Source organism: Vicugna pacos, chromosome 25 (genome assembly GCF_048564905.1).
Source record: "Vicugna pacos chromosome 25, VicPac4, whole genome shotgun sequence".
Classification (NCBI taxonomy): domain Eukaryota; kingdom Metazoa; phylum Chordata; class Mammalia; order Artiodactyla; family Camelidae; genus Vicugna; species Vicugna pacos.
The window spans coordinates 13413689-13433441 of NC_133011.1; the positions used below are offsets into that span (position 1 = coordinate 13413689).

General features: G+C 35.1%; 1 protein-coding gene across 3 annotated transcripts in view; it reads left to right on the plus strand.

The window, feature by feature from the left end:
- The first annotated feature begins 5344 nt into the window (after window positions 1–5344).
- The window catches only part of ZFPM2 (zinc finger protein, FOG family member 2), a 499131-nt gene continuing 484722 nt past the window's right edge, over window positions 5345–19753 (plus strand). For all 3 annotated transcript variants that reach the window (XM_072949600.1, XM_072949601.1, XM_072949599.1), the window contains exon 1: window positions 5345–5528. The gene's annotated coding sequence lies outside the window, so the exon portion shown is untranslated. The remainder of the gene's footprint in view (window positions 5529–19753) is intronic.

A 19753-nucleotide genomic window follows, 5' to 3' on the forward strand; every position in this document is an offset into this window, starting at 1 on the left:
AAATTAGTTCATAGCACCAAAAATAATAAAAAAGGACTATACCTAGTAAAACTTTCTAAAGTTTAAGAGAATATTTCCTTTAATAAAGCCACAACTCCTTTTGAGATAAAATTAGTCCTACCCTATATTTATAGCATTTTAATTAGATTGATCATTCTCAGGTTGATATTTTTGATGTACTTTGTCATGCCTTGAGAAATAATTAAATGGAAGGCAATATTAGCTACTTTTGCCTGAGACAAAATTTAAAGAATTAATGTGGATATAATACTATCCTTTAAAATATTGAGACATTTCATTTTAACAGACACACTTCTTTTTTTTTTTCCCTACAGGAAATCTATTCTGAAAACTCTGGAACTGAAAGACACTTTGAAAACAAAATGAGTGAAACTTTAAAAATGTTTCTCAGCACAACAGAGTAAGGCTATATTTAAAAGACTGAAGATGGATAAATTCAAAATTCAACAGTGTTAATTAATGAATTATGTCTTTATATGCCAAGGTGAACTAAAGCGTAGTGAGATTGTAAGAGCTGTGGTGTGTTTGATAAACTGCAGTATCAGTTATATTATCTACCATTTAGGAAAATGTGGAGTTAAACCAATTATGTGGTTCATTGTGAATGAAACCACCCATTAAAAAATCTCTAGCATCACTGTAAGAAGTATTCATATTTTTTCCCTTTCAGCCATGCTGCACTATTTTATGTAGTCAGAGGATGAAGTTCTGTGATGTAACAATCATTGGCTCCTATGGCCATGGTTTGTTAAAAGATAAATCTTACTATTCTACATGGCTGTTAAGATTCCACGAGAAAATACAGTATCATTGAAAACATAAACACATGTAAAAGTTAGTATTTGTTTGTTGCAAGCAAGGAAAATTGAGTGTAAGTATTTTAAGTAAAATGGAATTTATTGGAAACCTATGAGATATCTTAGCATTTGGAAGAACACAGTGATGCACTATGGATGGCCTTAGAATATATATAGTGGAAATTAATGCACAGTTAAAGAAGTATGAGATACTCAGGGCTGGATGTAAGATATCTGCTTGGAATAAGTGGCTATAAAGTGCCATATTTTACATCCTTTGCTATAGGAATGAGAATTATAGTTGTTGAATCAGTAAGGATCCTACTTAAAATGGATAACTTGAGGGGAGCTTAATAAAGTGACTATTTTCAAGTGTATAGACTATTTACAAAAACTGTTATCATCTTTGGCCTGAAGGGGCAACAAAGTGTAGCAATCTCCAGAACTTGAAGGAGAGAACCTTGTAGAGAGAACTACCTTGAGATGAACTGTGACTTCAACAAGGGATGCAACCAACCCATGTGCCTCCAAAGAGAAGGAGTCAAGGGAATAAATCTGACTTCACTGTTCTCCCTCACTCCAATCTCCCACAGGAGCTCTGCTTTAGGTAAATCCAATTGGTAGCAAAATTTAAGGAAGGCCTTTAATAAAGTCAATACAGGTCAACATGTTGGGAGGAGAGCAGAGCAGAGAAAGATGGAGAATGTCCTGATTTGGGGGAGACATCTACCACAATTTTGAACCTTGGAGAACTATCCTTGCTTATTCCTTACACATCACTCTCTGGTAGTCTAGGAAAATCTGTCTCTTTCAAAAGGAGTTAGAAGAGAGAAATTTGGTCTGCCTCTGTATAATGTAGCCATACAGAAGTATGGAAAATAGCAGTATGTGTTTCTTACATGTGATGAAAACTCACCAGTAAAATGTTTCCAAAAGGCAGGTAAAAAAGCAAGATTAAACACCCAAACTGAGCTAAAAACAAAGCAAAAATATGAGGTAATCATTGCTTTTCAGGAACATGAAATGCAGAAATAAAAGACTGAAGAGAAAAGATGATCAGGCAACAAAGAATGTAAAAATGGAAATGACAGAATTCAGAAAAAATACAAGCAACAGGCAAAATTATTTAGGAAACACACACCATATTATATGGAGCCCAAAGGAAAACTGACACTATGAGAACCTCAGTAAGTATCATAGAAAATAGTGTGATAAAGATGATGGAAATAAAGTAAAAGCAAATAGAAGAAAAATGTTTTTAAAGAGAAAGTGATACATGCAAAAGATATGCAAAGGAGATAAAACACCTATAACTGGAGTCACCAAACAAAACTAAAACCATGAGCCAGGAGGTAGGTAGATAGGTAGATGAATGGATGGATGGATGGATGGATAGATAGACAGACAGACAGACAAACATATCTTTCTTCAAGATTCTGACAACTGCTCCCTCTCCCTCTCCCTTTCCCTTCAGCCTTGGGGTCCACAGTAGTTTATTGTTAATTAGTTCCCTGGATACTTAAGTATCCCTTGTAGTTTCCCTAAGTACTATCAACTTCTTTTTAAAGTGGTACTTCTATTAAACTTGTCTCAAAATCTTCCTGATTGGTAAATCTCCCAAATTGTACCTCTAGCGATAACCTCTCTCACAAACCCCAGATTTGTATACAGAACAGTCACTTGCTATTTCCTCTGGAAGTCATTTTAAAAACACCTCAAAATCAGCATGCATGAAACTGAACTTCTGGAATTTTCCCCAAATACTGCCTCTGCCAGAGCCTTCCCCCTTGTTAGTTAGTGGCAACTTCATCTTGAAGTTGCTTAAGCCATTCATCATATCTTACAATCCAGCAATTTTTGTATTAGATGCATACCCCTGAGAACTTCTTGCACATGTGCCCCAGGAAACATGCAAAATAATATTTATAGCATGTCTACAATTCCCGCAAAAAACAAAACAAAACAATCCAAATATCATTAAGAGTAGATTGGATAAACAGTGGTTATTCCGATGGAATAGCATACAGCACTGGAAATGAGTGAACCACAGCAGTGCATGGATTCATGAATAGATGTCTCAAACCTAGGATTAGGCTAAAAGAACAAAATTCAAGAAAATTCAAATATTGTTTTAAAACATTGAAAATTAAAATATATTGGATTTCAAATCTAGTTGGTAAAACTATAAGGAAGACCAAAGAAATTACTGTATCAAAAGTCAAGATAGTTTTATCTGGAAGGTAATGGCACTGTTCTGGTACCTAAGATCGATAAGTGTATTTATGTTCCCTTTATTATTTAAATGTACCTCTATACTATTTACTCCCTTACATAAATATGTTTCATAATAAAACAGGTTACACAATAAAACAGCACATATTGTTGAAGACATCTAATTTATTTCCACAGAGCAATTGAATTCTATTTGTTAAAAAGTAAACCAATTTTTTAAAGATTCTGAGTTTTATTTGAGTTACCAAATAATACCTTGTCTGGGAATCTACCCTAAAGAAACAGTAATCCAAAGTGTAGGAAAAAAATCTTCAAGGATAAAGATATTAATAGCTACACTGTTACTAATGGTTTGATATTGGAATCTATCTGAATATATAATAATGGAAAGGTGAAGTATATTTTCTTGATATGCTGTTATTCTAGAAGCAAATGATGATTAAAACATTATGTAAGAAACATGAAAAGTGTTTATGATGTAATGTTAAGTGATTAAAGACCAGGTATGAAATTGTATATATGCTCATAGATTAAGATGCATCAGGCAAATTACTAGAAGGAAATACACTAACCTGCTAACAATAATACATGAAGATGGTGATATCCTGGGCTTTTCCATTTTTCAATAATTTCTCTATGAGGGATACAAGACCTTCATATTTAAAATATGTAAATATTAAAGTATTGCTCATATATATTATTAACCAGGTCTGTAAATGCTACATGGGTGCACCTGTGTGAGTAGCACACTACATAAGATATTTTCTTATAAATATAAGAAATACATCTCATTAAGGTGTTTGCATTTTCTGAATAAACTTGAGCTGACAAATTGAGAATACTTAAAAAATAGAGACTGCCTGATGATAGCCTGCTTGAACATGTCCTCCAAATCTTAGCATGTCAAGTGATCACAGTTAAACGATCATTGAAAAGGCATTTTCTAAGAGCATATGAGAAACAGAACTCCACAATAAATGTCCCAGAAAGACAATAATGTAGTAGCTTACATGAATTACCATGGAAATGAGGAAAACCTTCTATAAAGAAGCACTGAGAACTGATGGGGATCTTTTGAGTATAGGGGTTCTCTTCAGTGAGAATCGACTCTGGTCTGTCTTGCTGAAAAGTTAACCTGTAAATGATTTGAGTTTATGTCTGCAAAGAAGTGAGAGTAAGGAGGAGAGAACAACCATAGTAAAAGGCTTCTGAGCCTTGTAGTGACATGTTATTAACATCTCCGTGTTTGCCATGCCAACTCCATGTCAGTAATTATACCACTGGCCTCCACCTGTGTCCCTGACAAAGCCGTAGCATCTATACACCAGTAGAGGTAAGGCTCACTCCAGTATGTACCACTAGTTATCTTTGTACCATCTCAGGTGGGAAAACATTTCAAGGCTTTGGAAAGAATTCAGATATTTAATTTACAGAAATATTTTTAAATTATGTTATTTCAAAACTAAAAGGTCCTTGCTGGCTGCATTAGATATTTGCTTTAACATTTTTCCCCTGATAAGCTGAATTCAATACAAAGCAGATTCATCTTGTACTTCATTCAACACTTTCTCATTAAAAAATAATAACTAGAATACATGTTAAACTGGCATTATGGGGAAAATCTGAGTGTTTACTTTTTTGCAATATTTAATAGGCACTTTCAAAATGTATACAATATCTTGTTTATTGTTTTTGCATTCATACAGTACTCCCAGCTCTCTGTGTGATCCAAACCTAGTTTGTCTCTATGTTAAAAACGATCTTTCATTTATCAGAAAATAATTTATGAAACACCTACAGTATACACAGGGTTTATAGTAATGAGTTAAATAGACAAAAGTCCCTGCCCTTATGAAACTAACATTTTAGTGGAAGTGGGAGATAAATTTAAAGCATACTATAGCTATATAAATATGGTATCAGCAATAAATGCTATGAAGAAAAATACACAGTGTCAGGGGTGGGGAAAGACAGGCTAGTTGGGGAAGAGCGCTCTGAATTTGTTACCTACCTTCCCAAGTCAGTTCCCAACAAGGGTCCTTCTGCCCGGCGTCCTCGGAGCCAATAGAACAAGCTGAGTTGGATTCAAACGCAAAGGAAAGTTTCATTCTTTGATGAAAGGATGGAGAGGTGCAAGCTCACACTCCAGTGCACAGACTCCCAGACAGGCCGTGGGAGGGGCTGCGTCACAGAATCTTGGCTGCAGGAGGGGCGGAGTTCTCGCGAGGTGACAGAGCTGCGCGGTTCCCGGCGCCAGCTCGCAATGGGCAGCAGCCACGCTTCGCACGACGGGCCGCCGCCATCTTGGTTTGCAGTGTCCAGCTCATGTTTCCTCACTCGGCCTCCAAGCTTCGCCAAGCTGAGGTGTTGCGCGGACATTTCGCTTGAGGAACTCTGGTCTGAAGCACCAGAAGCAAGACCTCTGCACCTGGTTCTCCGTGAGCAAGTGAACTCAACTAAGCCCAAAGGAAAAAAAAGGTTAGACTTTATTTTATTGTCCAGATTCTCTTTTTATTTCCTGGGAATTGTTAATGGGTTTTGTTGGTGACGAACTGGTGATACTGGAGTACAGTTCTGACTGATGTGGTCTGAGGGAAGAATATTCTAGGCAGAAGGAGCAGCAGTACGAGAGTACTGGGAGGAGAAGCAGACCAGGTTGTCTACAACAGCAGTGGGACCGAGAGTATGTACAGAGTATGTGACGGACGGTTATCTAGATACTATTGTATTTAAGTTTTTTCATAGGAGCTCACTACTCACTAAATAGAAAAACACTAGCAAACAAACCAAAAAGGAAAAAACCCAACTCTTGTGGAATTTTTTTTGGAGGAGGAAGAGGCAATTAACCTTTAAATAAAGGCTGTTTCATTCCCACCAGGCTCAAGCAATCATCCCCAAAATGGCTTAGGACGTGTAGCACTGTGCACACAGTTTGCATGCACCAGACTGTAAGGTTTTGTTGGAGAAGGAGGGAAAAAAAAAAAAAATCAGTGCCCCGCTGTGTCATCTGATATTTTTGAAGTGAGGACATTTCCACAGCAGTTGGAGATACAAAGACAGTGATGTTAGGAAAGTCAGACACATATTTCTGAATAAGTCAGGATTTATTTCACTGTTATTTTCATCAGAGCTACAGCCAGTCATTCACCGGAGATTTGAACCCTGCCAAACAAGCCCCTCCAGGCACTCTTGGAAAGGCTTGCATGCTCCTTTCCATGCCTCGTGGGCTCAGGATGAAGCACAATCCCGGGGCTGCCAGTATTTATACATTCAATTCAGTTCTTTTGTCTAAAAGTTAGACGATTCAGGGAAAGAGAGATTTTTAACACCTTGTTTCTCTAATATGGGGGTCGGGGGCGGGAATGGCAGGTCTGCATTTCCTTCACTGACTTCCATTTAAACCAAATGTTAAATAGTTCCAAAAGCACAAAAATAAAAATTTCATGTTACGTTTGTTTGGGGACTTTATAAAATATGTATAGTTTTTAGAGCTCTGGTTTATAAATCTGCTGTAAACAATGGGACACTTGGGGTATCATTTTCGATGTAGTATCTTGCATCAGTCTTTACTGGTGATTATGTTCTTTAATTTGTCGGGATGTTCAAGGAGCACTATATTTTTAAGTTATTTAAAACTCCTTGGGATACAGCATAATAAATGTATCATAAAACATACTATGCAAACTGTCCATATTTCTCCATTGTGAGTAAGTAACATGTAATTCATGTTCAGTCCAGCTGATTTAGCAAACTGAAAGTTGAAAATCACCTTTGCCTTTTTATAACCTGATACTAGTAGCGTTCAGAGCCAGTACAACCTCCTGTGAAGGGACTTACTTAAAAATTATGCCATAAGCCACATCAGTGATGTAGAAAATTTACTTCTGGATAGAAAATTTTATTAAAAATTAAAATGAGGACAAATCAGAATATTGCATAAATCACATTTTTACACAAATACAGTTTTGTCTGCAATAAAAATTAATGTTTCAAAGACCATACAGTCCTTAATTTTGTACTCATTTGCTTCACTTTCTGCTTGTATGCTGTTAACTGCTTAATAAACCTATTTATAACCCAAATAATTTGTCTTTGTTGCATACAGATATAAAATATCTGTGAACACAGGAGAAACCCCATAAGCCTACAAATATGGTGAATTAGAAACTACTTCAAGAAAGTGTAAACTCTGAAGAGATGGGAATTATTATACTTCATATTGTTTCTATAATAAGCTTAAATCATCCTAAAACTTCATCCATTTTATCCTCATAGATTCCTTGAGAAAGTCCAGGAAAAGGCATTATTATATCCATTTGAGTAAGAAGGAAATTCAATGTGACATTTACTGGTATTTTATTTTAAATTTACTACTATTATTAGTAGAGGTTGAAATAAATTTGATGTATTTCAAAATGAAAAGCATTACAATCCATGAAGAATATTTTTATACTAGAGATAAAAATAAAACAAGGAGTTAAAATGTAAAAACTCAATGGAAAAAGCTACTTGAAAGAGGTGAGCTTATTAATTTTTTCTCATCCCATGTGCTTGGTCTGTCTTATTCTGTGTTTTATTTAAATTTAACCTGCTTTCTTGTCTTTAAGAAAAGACCTTCAGGCTCCCTTCTTATAAAAGATTTCAGAGAAGTTTTAAGGAGGGGTTTGAGAAAGGAGATGATTTTGAATAATGGGCATGAAATAGGACAGTGTTTTTAGAGTTAAGTATAGTGTGGAAAATTTCAATCTAAAAGTGGGAATAGGAGACTATATACTGTATGTTCGAATCCTTTCTAACAAGGATAATAGTTTTAAATTTTTAATGTGGTTTTCCTTTTTCTTCCTTCCTGGGTACATGACCTTCACTTTCTTGGCCTGGGACATCTATCTCTCTGGGTTCCTACACGAGGAAAAGAGGGAGAGAGCGGTGTATCCAGCTTTTGAAAGTCAAAATAGAATTAAGCAGTAAAATAGGCTGTTACCTTGAAAGACAATTTTCCAGATTAGTTTATTTCCCACTTTATCTAACAACCAAGCCTACATGACCCACGCTCATAGAATTCTCTCACAGTAGAGGAGATATCGCTGGCCACTCTTAAGGCTTAGTTGAAGTATGAGAAAAGAAGGATAAGAAAAGAAAAGCTCATCCTTTCCGATTTTGGAGATTAGTAGAAGGTAAAAAGAAGAGAGAAATAGGAATGCAAAGGGGCATAATTAAGGCGCACTGGTGTTTTCCTTCTCTGGGCTGTACGAAAGTAAGAGTCATGTTTAGGGTAGAAAGGAATCCCACATAGTCACACCTCCGCTTCTTATTTGAGAGTCTGAGAGGAGGTCCCTTTGAAGACTATCTTAGACCAATTAAAGGTCAGTTTGGCTGGTCAGCATGGTCAGAGATTGATTCTGAAATGGTACTTCTCTGAGCCATCCTTGTTTCTGGAATTAGCTATGAGTCTGGTTGTGGAGCTTGCCAAAGAGGCTCATAGAAGTGAGAATAAGGCAAATTAAAGAGCTGAAACCAATGTGGTCTCAGTCAAATTCTAGAGAGGTCTGTTGTGTCAACAAAAACTTGTAGAGTCCGAGTCAGCCAGAAGGGCTACTGAGCCCAAACAGGTACCAAGAGGCCAGGTTATAAGTTCAGTGCAAGTTGCCCCATCAACCAGGACATCATCTCAGAAAAAGAAGCTGGCATAGAGTTTTTTTTCCCTGGGAGCCTGGGTGTTCTTATCCAAATGAAATGATGAGTATTACTTGAAAGGGCTGGTTAAATTACTGATTAAATTTTTAGTTAATTTTCTAGAATCTCCCTTAATCTGCAGAGAGGTGGAATTTAAGAAAAAGACCAGATTAATTATAGGAAAAAAATCAAAGGAGTTACATTCTTTCTGTACATTCAAATTGTGGAACATGTAAAGATGTAGGAACAGGATATATGTTAGATTCCTGCTCAAATACACATATAAGTACATTTATATTTTATAATTGATGATATTAATTTTCCCATTTGTTTCTAACTATTCAATATTAAACTATTTGATTTATTTTTCGTAACATTGCATTTGAATAAAGAATGGATGTTTCAAAAACTACTATTATTTCCCCAAGGTATAATATAGGTATGTCTTATTTAAGGTGATCCATAAATATTTGAGTAAAGAAGGTAATAGAGTACCTAATAAGATATTCATTCATATTAAGAATACTGGAGGAGCAAGTATTATCTACTAAGGATCTATAGCACCACAATTTTAATTCAGTTCAATATGTATCAGTTGCTGAAAGGACAAAAAAGAAGTTTGAGCTGTGGTTCCTGCTGTTTAAGAGCTATAGTCTCATCAATAAGTCAAAATTCATAGCTTGAAAAATATAAAGGCCAGGATTATAATATCATCTTGAGGGTAATGAGATCTTGAGAATACAGAAATGGAGGTTTCAGTTGATGAAAGGATATACTGGAAGGATTTAGAGAATGACAACAACAGTGAAGATTTCTTTAACTTAGATTTTAAAAAATTGAATCATTAACGTAAGACCAAATGTGGAAGACCTAGACTTATAGACATGGGATTTTTATCATTAATTGTACAGAAAATAGAAAGTGGGTCCTTGAGTTGGGTATCCAGTAATGAAACCCTAGTAGCAAGTGTCATATGGTTCCCTTTATGGCCAAGAAAAAGTGAGTGAAAATATTCTGAGGGCTCCTAGAAAGGCATTTGCTCTTCCTGATAAGATGATCAGGGGTAGCTAGCACCACTCTCTCCATTTTCTTCTGGCCTTGGATACCAATGTGACACCTTAAACTAGCTTTTTTGTGTGGCCATGAGACAATAAACCAACATACCATAGATGATGAGGAATGATAAAAAGGTTATGAACATTAGATGAAATTTTTTAGTGGTTTTACCACTGCCTACCTCCAGACTTATTATATAAGTAAAATATACCTACATGTTATAGTATCATTAATTCAGACTTCCTATTGCTTACAATCAAGTGTTCCTAAGTAGTACAAGAATAAGCAGAAAAGGATCATAGAGGTGCTGATATGTTTTACTTACTAAGTAGTTTGGATTTTATGATAAAGAAGAAAGTGATGATTTAAGGATTTAAAATAGGAAAGTCACTTGGTTAGACTTACATTTTAGAAAAGTAATAACTGGAAACATTGTGAAGTATGAGCACTAGAAAATGGTAAGGCCAAAATAAAGAAGAAAGAACTAAACTGTGAGAAAGAAATGACAGCTTAAATTAAGAAAGTAATATTAGAGATGAAGATATAAAATCCAAAATATATTAAGGCATATTATGCCAACAGGATCTGATGGTAAGAGAGAAGGAGTCTTGTATCATTTCTAAGATATTTGAAAGGCGTGGTGGCGTGAGTAGTAGAATGAGGAATATATGAGGAAGAGCAGTTTGGAGGCTGATAAATTCACTTTGGAGATTTTGAGTTTGGGATGCGTAAGTAACATCAAAATGGCATACAGGTTTACAGTTCAAGAGACATCTGATCTAGGGAGAGAGATTAACGAACTATCAGCAAAGGTGACCAGCGAGTGGAATATGGAATAGAGAGAGCAAAGAAAAGTATATTAAAAATAATTCTGGGAAACACCAATGTTTAAGGGAAAAAAGAGAAGAGACACCTTTGAAGGAGACAAAGAATGGGCCAAAGAGGGCAGAGAAAACCAGGAGGAAAAGGGATCACAAATGCCAAGGGAAAAGAGACCAAGGTCAATGGGTCAAATTCTGCTGTTAAGTAAGTGTTAAATGTTAAGTAAGATAAGGACAGAGAGTAGGATTTAGCAACTAAGAGATTATAGGTGACCTTGGTGGCAACAGTTTCAGTAGAGTGTTAGGAGGCAGAAAGCAGACTGTGGTGAGTTAAGGAGTTAATTTAAAAAGAGAAAAGTGAGACAGTAAAAGTAAACCATTCTCTTACAGGGCTTGACTTAAAAGAGAAGAAAAGAGAAAATAACTGGAGGACCGTACAGCATTTAGGGAGAGCTTTCAGCAAATGTGTAGGTTGTAGGGGGGAAGGTATTGAAGAGGGAGAAATTCAAAATGCCAGAGATAGGGAATAATGGATAGAGTAAAGCTTCTAAGAGGACAGGAAAGGGCAGGATCTAGCATTGCTAGAAAGATTCCCTCAAGGAAGCGGGAGGCTTACCTCTCTACTGTGTCGGTTGAGGAAATAATTTATGAACGGATGCATATTACTTTCTGGTGTGGTATGACTTTACTGGAAGAGCTTTAGTTGGTACTTAAATAATTGTGAGTTAATGAGGTTATTTGGTGGAGAGGAGGCAGTTTCTACTCATCTCAAAACTGAGCTGTTGAATGGCAAATACTCTGCAGTAATACAGACCTTGTACATTTAAGTTGTTCCCTTTATGTTAGTTCTTCTGGTACTTTTTTGGCATTCCCATCGGCAATAGATGTTTGATCTAGATTCTTCATATCATTGCTGGCATTTGGTGTTACTATATTTTATTTTAACCATTCTTATATGTGTGGCAGTATCTCATTGTGGTTTTAATTTGCATTTACCAAATGGCTAAGGATATTGAATATTTTTTCCTGTGTTTATTTACATCAGTCAAATGTCTTTTCATGTAGTTTGCCAATTTTCTAATTAGCTTTTTTGTTTTTAATGTTGAGTTTTTAAAGCTTTTATATTTTTTATATGTAAGATCTTCGTTGGATATTAGGTTTGCAAATGTTTCGTCCAGGTCTGTGATATCTTTTCATTCTAATAGCTAGGTTTTAAAAGGGTTTTCACAAGGCAAAATTTTAAATTTTGAAGAGATCTAATTTATTAATTCTTCCTTTTAGCAAGACTATGCTTTTGACATCGAGTCTACTAAGATTTTGTCGCCTAGCCCTAAATTCCAAAAATTTTCTTCTGTTTGTTTTCTGAAACTATTATGGTTTTATAGTATGTCCGTGATCCATTTTGATTTAATTTTTGGAAAGTATGAAGCTTAGGTCAAGGATCTTTGTTTTTGTTTTTTTTTTACCCCTATGCATGCCCAATGTTTCAGTACCATTTGTTGTTCTTCCTCTATTGAAGTTCTTTTGCCTCTTTGTCAAAAATCATTTGGGTATGTTTGTGTGCATGCACTTTGGGTTTGTTATTCTGTTCCATTGTGTAGATGTATATGTCTCTTCCTACCAATACCACCTTGTCTTGATTACTGTTGCTAAGTAGTAAATCTCAATATTGAATAAAATGAATCTTCCCACTTTCTTTCCCAAGACTTTCTGTTATTTAGGATTGTGCCTTTCTATATAAATTTTGGAGTAAGCTACTCTAATTCTACAAATTTTTAATGGGTTTTTGACAGGAATTGCATTAAACCTGTACATATGGGAAAGATTCACATACTTACTATTTGAGTCTTCCAATCTATGAACACAGTATTTGAATCTGTTATTTAGGTCTTTGTTTTTGTTTTTTTTCCCCACAGTGTTTTTGTAATTTTCAGCATACAGATTTCATACATTTAAAAAAAATTATGCCTAAGTATTTCGTTTTGGGGAAATTTCTATACATGACATTGTACTTTTAGTTTTGGTTTTCACATATACATTTTTAGTATGTAGAAATGTAATTGATTTTTGTGTGTTGTTCTTGCCTCTTGCAACCTTGCTGAACTCACTCTTTAGTTCTGTTTTTGTTGTTGCTTTGTTTCTTTGGGATTTTCTAAGTAGACAATCATGTCATCTGTAAATAGTGATCATGTTATTTCTTCCTTTCCAATTTGTATACCATCTTTTTTCTTTTTCTTGCCTTATTGCAGTCACTAAAACTTCCAGTACTTTATTGAATAAGAGTGGTGACAGTGGACGTCCTTGTATTGTTCTAGATCTTAGAGATAAAGCATTCAGTCTTCCACTGCTAGCTGTATTAGCTATGTTTTATACAGATGCTTTTTACCATGTTGTGAAAGTTCCCATCTATTCCTAGCTTGCTGAGAGTTTCTCATGAATGGATGTTGAATTTTTGCCAAATACTATTTCTGTGCCAATTGATATGATCATATGATTGTTTTGCAAATGTTGAACTAGCCTTACATATTTGGAATAAATCCCACTCAGTCAATATGAATAATTCATTTTATACATTGCCAGATATGATTTGCTAATATCTCACTGAGGATTTTTCTGTCTAAATTCTTGAGAGATACTGGTCTGTAGTTTTCTTTTTTTTGTACTGTCTTTATCTAGTTTTGGTGTCAGGATATTACTAGCCTCATAAAATGAGTTAGAAAGGATTTTCTCCTCTTCCATTTTCTGGGAAAGATTGTGTAGAATTGGTGTTAATTCTTCTTTAAATATAAAGTAAAATTCTCCAGTGGAATCACCCAGACCTGGAGATTTACTTTTCAGGAGCTTTTAAGTTGTAATTATTAGTTCTTTAATAGTTATAGGTCTGTTCAAGTTGTCTATTTCATCTTAGTTGAATTTTAGTAATTAGTTGTTTTTATGAAATTGGTTTATTTCTTTTAAATCTGTCAAACTTATGAAGTAAAGTTGTTTACAGTATTCCATTGTTCTTCTTAAGACTTCAGAACCTGTAGTAATAGCTCCTATTTCACTGATACTAGTGATTTGTATCTCCTCTCTTTTTGTCTATGTTAGTCTTCCTAAAGGTTTATCAATTTGATTGATTTAAAAAAAACAGTCTTTTGTGCCATTGATTTTCTCTATTTATTTCTGGTTTTAATTCCACTGTGTTCTTATCTTTGTAAAAAATGTATCTTTATTGAGGTAACATTGATTTTTAACATTTTATAAATTTCACATGTAAAACTTTATATTTCTACTTCTTTATGCACTATAGCCTGCTCACCATTAAAAATTTAGTTTCCATCCATCAACTGTATAGTTGGCATCTTTTACCATTTTGCCTCCCTTCTGACACCTCCATCCCTTCCCCTCTGGTAGCCACTACTCTGTTCTCTGTATTTACTTGATTTTGTTTGATTTGGTTTTCTTTTCTTTTCTCTTTTTTAAATTTCCTTTGAGACTTATTTTTTGAGCCATGGATTGTTTAAAGGTATGTTGTTAAATTTCTTAATATTTAAAGGGTTTTTGTTGTTTTTCTGTTATTGATTTCTAACTTGATCCATATGGTCCAAGGGAATACTCTGTATGATTCTAATTCTCTTAAGTTTGTTGAAGGATATCTAATGGCTCAGAATTTGGTTTATGTTGTGACTGTTCCTATGTGCTTGGAAAAAAAGTGTATTTTGCTGTTAGAGGCAGAGTGTTTATACATATAAATATGAATTAGGTCTTACTATTGATTGTGTCATTCAGTTCTTTTATATTTTTGCTGATTTTTTTTTTCTCCAGTATTTCTGTCAGTTGCTGAGTGGGATATTGTAGTCTCCAACTACAATTTTAGATTTGTCGATTTCTAATGGCTCAGAATTTGGTTTATGTTGTGACTGTTCCTATGTGCTTGGAAAAAAAGTGTATTTTGCTGTTAGAGGCAGAGTGTTTATACATATAAATATGAATTAGGTCTTACTATTGATTGTGTCATTCAGTTCTTTTATATTTTTGCTGATTTTTTTTTTCTCCAGTATTTCTGTCAGTTGCTGAGTGGGATATTGTAGTCTCCAACTACAATTTTAGATTTGTCGATTTCTCCTTTCAGCTCTATCAGTTTTTGTTTTATATGTCTTGAGGTTCTATTGTTTGAATCATACACATTTCGATCACTATGTCTTCTTGGTACTTTGATCCTTCTATCAGTATTTAATGTTCCTTTTTGTCTCTAACGATGTTTTTTTCTCCTAAAAACTTCTTTAACTAATATTAATATAACCACTCCAGCTTTTTTCTCAAATTAATTTTTACATGCTGTATTTATTTCAGTCCTTTATTTTTAACCTGCTTATATCATTATATTTGAAGTAGATTTTTTTGTAGGCAGCATATTGCTGTATAATGGGTTATTTTTAATCCAGTCTGAAAATCTCTGTGTTTTTAATTGACATATTTATACTATATATATAATGTATAAAAGTATTGATGTTAGGATTTAAGTCTGCCATTTTGTTTTTCATTTTCTGTTTACTGTTTCCTTTTTCTTACCTTATTGTAGGTAATTTGAGCATATTTTTAAGATTCCATCTTGATTTATTTGTCATTTTTTAATATATCACTTTGTATGATTTTTTTAATGGTTGTTCTAGATTTTGCAATACTGCTATGTCACAGTCTACTGGAATTGACATGTTACCATTTTAAGTGAAGTGTGATACCTTATCTTCGTTTAAGTTCTTTATCCTCCTCACTTTGAAATATAACTAAATATTTCTTCTACATACATTGAGCACCATATCAGATGTTGCTAAAATTTTTGCTTCAAGCATTAACCGTGATTTAAGAAACTTACAAAGAGTTGGATAGTCTGTTTATCTCTTTTTTACTTACTCTAATGTTCTCCTTTTCTTTTTAAAGTTCTGAACCTTCTGTTATCATTCCTTTTTTGTTTACAGAACTTCTTTTAGCCATCCCTTAAGGAGAATTTTTTTAAACAAACAAATTATCTGTTTTCCTTAACTTTATTTCTCTTTCATTTCTGAAGAATATTTTTGCCACATATAGAATTTAGAATTGGCAGGTCTTTTATTTCAGTATTTCAGACATTTGTGTCACTTCCTGGACTACATGGTTTTGGATAAGAAATTAGTGCTGTCCTATAAGTACTACATTATTTCTCACTGGCTAATTTCATGATTTTTTTCTTTTTCCTTGGTGTTCAGAAGTTTAAGTATGATGTGTATTGGTGTGGATTTTTTGTATTTGTCATATTTGGGGTTTGCTCAGCTACTTATATCTGTAGGTTTGCATTTTTTACCAAATTTGGGAAAGTTTCAGCCATTGTTTCTTTGAATATTTTTCAATCCCACTCTGCTGCTTCCTTCTGGGATTCCAATATACAAATGTTAGCTCTTTTGCTATTTTCCTCCAGGTCCTGGAAACTCTATTCATTTTCAGTGTATTTTTTATTCTTCAGATTGGGTGAATTTATTGTTCTGTCCTCAAGTTCAATGATTCTAGCCTGTGGCATCTCCATTCTACTATTGAATCAAACCAGTGAGCTTTTTTTTTTTTTTTGTAATTATATTTTTCAGTCCTATAATTTTCATTTGGTTCTTTTTTATAACTTTTATTTATTTATTCATATTTTCTGTTTTTTCACTTATTTAGAGAATTTATAATTACTTGTTGAAACATTTTTATTATAGCTGTTTTAAAATCCTTCTGTAATTCCAACATCTGAATAATCTTGGATTTGGCCTCTGTTCTTGGAGCTTTTCTTGTCTGGAGTTGATGGAGGTTAAGACTGGAGGGTTCTGCAGTGCCTTGTCCAGGATACATGGGAGGCAATATCGAAACCCAGGAAATGCATCACTATGTCGTTCCTCAACTCCGAAGTTCCTTAGGCAACCAGTCTTCTTCTTTCAACCTGTCAGAGACTCCCATGCTTGTTTGTCGTGTTATATCTAGGGTTTTTTTACATGAAGAGTGAGGACGTGGGAAGAATGGAATACCCTATTTGGTGCAACTATAAGTCCTTAAGTTACTTTTTTGTAAATATAAACTATTCTTTCTAATAGAATCAGTGGTGGAAATGACTTCTAAAGTACACGTGTTGAGGTGGCTGATTGGAAACACAGATACGCATTCTCAGTATAATATTTTAAATCCAGAAAATAAAGTAGCATAGTGGAAGAAAACGTGTGCTTTAAGATCAAACAGGCTGAGCTTGAACGTTGTTTATGTACACTTTCTATACACACATTGTAAGAGAGTACTCAATTTGACAGTGGCTGTGAGGATGAAATCTGTGCCAGGAACATGCTGAGAGTTCATTAAGTGTTATTTCTCATACTTTTGCCAATAAAATCTCCATAATGAATGTAGTTGTATAATACATAGAACTTGTGAGGTTGAATAGATTTTACTGATGTATTTCTTTTCTTCTTAATAAGAAAGGAATCTGAAGTACAGAAGATTTGTAACATATCTGAGGCCATTCAGCTAACTAGTGACGCAAGAATCTAGACCAGTGGTTATCAAGTTATGGTTCACAGAGAGTCAGCAGCTGCATTACCTGTGAACTTATTAAATACACAGTTTTTCAAGATGCCTCCCTGACCAGTGAAACAGAATCTTTCATGGTGGTGCCCATAAATTTGTTTTCACAAGCATCCAGGTGATTCTGAGGCCCATTAAAGTTTGAGAATTGCTGGCTAGGCATGGATCTGCCTCCGAGGATCTTTCTAACATACCTCATAGGGGGCTGCCTATTTTAACCCAGTGGATTCCCTCAGCTTATGTATGGCATTTATACTGATGTACAGAACCCCTGTATAGTATTGTGTTCATAACACACTGAAGAGTCTTACAATTTGGAATTCATGTCCCCTGCCTTCTGGAGGGGGGAAAAAGTCATTTCTTGGATTTCTTCTAAACTCCTTTCCCTGCCAATATAGCCAATGTCATCCTGCGATATGGGGGCAATGCTAACTGTTTCTGCTGACCTTATTCAGAACGTTGTAACCTACAATTTTTTATATGTGTTACTCTGTTTTTATAGCAACATGTAGATGCCCTTGGAGGAAATCCTGAGAATTTCAGGCCAGAGACCTTGGTTCTTTCTTGTTAAGACTTCCTTCAGCCCGTACGACATTGTACCTCTCTACACTTCTACACCTGACTGAGAAAGTGACAGATTGCCCATGGTGACACAGTTGACAGCCCTAATAGGCTCAGCTTGAGAGACATCTCAAAGCTCTCTTCCATCCCTTCCTTGGAGTAGGAACTATCCTCTTGAGATTTCCCAAATGACTATGACTGGCTCCCTGGAGATAACATCAATGACCTTGGGAAGAGGCCAGAAGAAAAGTGCATCTACATCTCTGTTGCTACATTTTATCAGTAATTAATGCCAAAATCTTTGTAAGCTGTTGTGGCCACCCAGGCTTTTCCTATGTTATCTGTGCTGAGTACATGGTAAATTGGTCATTGACCATCCACACTTCCAAAACACACTCCATAAACATAGTCCCCAAACTTATCAGTGCTTACCTATTTTAGGGCCAGGAGATCTATTTTGTGGGTAGACTACTAGATGTCACTCCTAAAACAGACTCTAGCCAGCAAAAAGTATCACTTTGTGCTCTCTCTCCTTGTTTTGTTGGGCTACTTCCCCTAGGCAGTCAAAGAGGGCAGTCTTGTAGATAATGAAAAGCTAGAATCAGACAAGGAAGGGCGGGAGTTATACATAATCCACCTAAGCAGCAGCAGATTAAAGGCCTTCCCTCACATCTTACCTACACATCTTGAGAAGCTAAAGGAGATGGGATTGGAGGAACACTGAATTACTGTTATTCTTGAGCTTCCTCCACTTTGCTTGCAGTGGCCAACTCCTAACCTAATGTTGGCCATTGCGTGTCTTAGAACCTCTGGAATATTCCTTTGTAAATCTCCTATAGCAGCTACTTAATCTCTAAAAAAATGTTCAATGTTCTATCATTGTGGAGCCAAATGATGAAAGCAGAAATTCTTTCAGTATTTATTGTATTTGTAATGGGTACTCTTAACAAAAAAACCCTCATCTTTAGGCACATAAAGGCATTTCTTTGATGTTTTCATTAGCATAGTTATTTGATAATTTCTACTTTTTGAAAGTCTGACTCCAAAACTCCTCATGCCCTTAGAATTAACCCAGGAATATGAATTTCATTTATAGAAAAACAATTTCATATATGTGTATACCTGTAGACTTACTGCTATTTTTGCCTGATTTCTGGGGGATTCTCTAGATTCTAGGACCTTGAAATTATACTGTTTATTTGAAATTCCTTAATATATTCTCAGAAGGCTTTGAACTGAGACAATGGAAATTTCTAGACCTCCTTTTCCTTAAAGTCCAATGAATATTTTTATTTATTTTATACTACTTGTCCTAAGCATCACCTCGTCTCATTCATGGAGAAGGAAAATGGTACCTCTGGCTTGAAATTACCTTCTTACCTTTTTTTTTTTTTTAACTTTTAAAATTACCATTAAACTGAAAGTTCTCAGCTCTCAATCTGAAAGGCCTAGATGGCATAGCTTCAGAACAGTAGACAGGAGGCAGTAGCTGTTGTCTATATTAGGTCTCTCTGTCCTGAGAGCATTAGTTCACCGAAAAATAAATGGGGAAAACATCTGAGTACTCTGTGCTCTATGCTGCTAACAGAGCTAGGCCAGCATTTTACATAGGTTGGAATTTGTCTTCATCAACACCGCTGTTTGCTTGCCTCCTATATTTGGCCACTCAGCAGTGTCAGTATGTACCTCACCTAGGTACTGCTACTGCCTTTCTTTAAGAAACTCCAAGTTAATAAGGATTTAATCAAAGTAAAACTGGAATTCAATATTCATGCTTCATAGGGCCACCCATCCATCCAATCCAGGCAATCATGATGAATCATCTGTTTGTTACTGAGAAAATTTTAATACAGTGCTGGCTTGATACCACTGAGTTCCAAACCTCTTTTGTTTCTGTCTTCTTACCTCAGTTATGGGCTAGATATATGTATCCCACCAAAATTTATATGTTGAAACCCTACTCTCTGATGTGATAGTATTAGGAAGTGGGGCCTTTGGGAGGTGATTGGGATTAGATGAGGTCAG